This window comes from Salvelinus fontinalis, chromosome 37 (genome assembly GCF_029448725.1).
Source record: "Salvelinus fontinalis isolate EN_2023a chromosome 37, ASM2944872v1, whole genome shotgun sequence".
NCBI lineage: Eukaryota > Metazoa > Chordata > Actinopteri > Salmoniformes > Salmonidae > Salvelinus > Salvelinus fontinalis.
The window spans coordinates 15,212,571-15,215,577 of record NC_074701.1 but is presented as its reverse complement, the minus strand read 5'-3'; positions in this window follow the sequence as shown (position 1 = coordinate 15,215,577).

The following is a 3,007-nucleotide window of genomic DNA, read 5'->3' as shown; positions in this document are numbered from 1 at the left end:
TGATTGTTTTCTCTCCTTTCTGAAAGCAACTACTCTCCTCAACCGGGAGGCTAGGTGAGAAGACTGGCTGCTGCACGGACAGAGAGAGAAAAACGAAAGCCATTCAATTATTAATTGGGCTTAGGAGGAGGGGTCAAATGAGTCGATGCCTGGTTTAATAGCAGTCCCTGGCATTTAAGTTTCTGTCAGAGGCAAGAATGAATTCTGGAGACAGGTTATCTTTACTATCAGAAGTTGACATCACCCTGGAGCTAAATGGAATGCAGGCTTATTGAATATGTATCAACACAGAACAAAAAGGCAACAAGAAACAGGACAGGGGCTGTCAGTGGATAGAAATGGGGATCAGGACAAACACCCACAAGGGCCTGTTAAGTCCCCAGTGTTGATGTTGTCTGTGACTAAAGACAGTTGAGAAGCTTTACAGGTAATCTCTGATGAAGGAATGGATAGGGACTACATTACTGGATTAGGGTTAGGGGCTCAGGATGAAGATATTACATTAATTAATTCTCATGAAAAATTGCAATTGACCATTTTTAATCAATGGACACAATTTCAATTTCAATTGAAGGATGAAGGAGGATGAAAGAGCAGAGTCATGCATGTGTAGCCTACTTAGCAGAGTGTCTCTCTGCAAATGGTCAATTCCCACTGGGTACAAACTGGTGAAATAAACATTGTTTCAAAGTCATTTGTGATGTTGAGTCTATGTGGAAAAGACATTGGATTTTCAAAAAGTCATAAACTGTTGTTTTGAGGCTGAATTTTCAACCACAAGATTATGTCATCATGGTAACCAAAGATAAAATATGTTGGATTTGTACCTTTGAAACAACATCAGATCTTCAACGTAATATCCACTAGAAGAAAAAAACTATAGGCTGGGCAGCATGTCCTACTGGAGAGTTGATCTATCTACAGCTATCCCTTTGGTCTGTCATCCAGGGTATTAAAGGGATACTTCGGCATTTTAGCAATGAGGCCCTTTCTCTACTTCTCCAGAGTCAGATTAGCTCGTGGATACCATTTGTATGTCTCTGCGTGCAGTTTGAATAAAGTTGCTAACTAGCGTTAGCGCAATGAGTGGAAGTCTATGGGTATCTGTTAGCATGCTAGCAGAATCCTCACAGACTTCCAGTCATTGGGCTAATGCTAGTTAGCACTGGCTCGCGAAACTACTTCTAACTTCCTTCATACAGGACACAGAGACATAAAAATGGCTTCCACAAGTTCATCTGACTCCGGGGAAGTAGATACTTTGGGACCATTGCCAAAATCCCATAGCTTCCCTTTAACCTAGCCAAGCCCTTTTGAGAATGATTGTTGTGGAATCTCCACGTAATAGATTCAGAGTTGCTATCATAGGCATTCTAAAGGGTAGGTTTAACAGAGCAAATGAAATATATCCATATTTTATCATACACTGAGTGTACAAAACATTAGGCACGCCTTCCAAATATTGAGTTGCACCCCCCTTTTCCCTCAGAACAGCCTCAATTTGTCAGGGCATGTACTCTACAAGGTGTCGAAAGCATTCCACAAGGATGCTGGCCCATGTTGACTCCAATGCTTCCCACAGTTGTGTCATGTTGGCTGGATGTCCTTTGGGTGGTGGACCATTCTTGATACACACGGGAAACTGTTGAGCATGAAAAACCCAGCAGCGTTGCAGTTCTTGAAACATTCAAACCGGTGCACCTACTACCATAACCTGTTCAAAGGCACTTCAATCTTTTGTCTTGCCCATTCACCCTCTGAATGGCACACATACACAACCCATGTCTCTCAATTGTCTCAAGCATTACAAATCCTTATTTAATCTGTCTCCTACCATTCATCCAAACTGATTGAAGTGGATTTAACAGGTGACATCAATAAGGGATCACACTTTCTACCTGGATTCACCTGATCAGTATGTATCATGGAAAGAGCAGGTGTTCCTGTTTTGTACACTCAGTGTACATCAAGTCCTCGTAACTTACAGCATTTCCCTCATTCAGACAACAAAAAATGTGCAAAAGTAGCCAAATTAGCGGGAGGGATAAGGGCAACTTCTGCGCGGTGCTCAAGTTCAGAGAGATTGCCTGTCAAGACCGCTGTGAAGCAGAGACCCTGAGCTCTGAAGTCATGTATAGCGTTACTGTACAGCCACTACATTCTGCACTGCACACCGTGTACTTCAATAATCTCAATTGCAATCCGTGTCATTTGGTTGTGCTATTCAATGAAGCACAGTGATAACACATTAAGTTGTTGTATAAATAAACAAAATAGGACACTGTATTCCCATTTGAACTTTGTTGTGCTTTTAAAATGGTTGAAAGCATAGCGATAACACATTTAGGTGACAACTGAACCAAAAAATAGACATTGATTTTCCATTGGAATTTGGTTGTGCTTTAAGATGGTTGAAAGCATAGTGATTAGGAATTCAACAAACTTTTGGCTGTCTTTTTGAATGGTTGAAAATAGGTTGTAATATCATTACTCAACGTATCAACCAAATAATATCCAATTCTTCACGTTAAAATGAAGTGGTGTGCCCAGTAGGTGGACTACCGTAATGGATATTTCAATTTATCAATGGGCTAGTGATCCATTGCCTATCATCTTCTCCTCTCTCTTTCTCATTTACCGAAAACGAAGTAGCTTTTAAGCAATTGGTTAATGTGTAATTTCTCAAATCGTTCCGATGACTAGAGGGAGACAACATGAAGGGCAATGAAAAACAGCAGCCTTTTAATACATTCGCATCAACCATTCAACATCTTGAACATCAGACATGACCGGATATAAAATAACAACTTGACCGTTCCTCATTACCAACGGTTACATCTAATCCAATACCTCATATATGCATCATGCCAAATCCCCAGTCATGTTCTCTTCATGTGGGCTCTGTGGGCATGGTGAACTTGGGGAGAATGACACACTGTTTAAGTCCTTTAAGATGAATGAATTTCTTCTGTCATCCTCCTAGAGGCTCAGAGTACCTGTGGGTCCA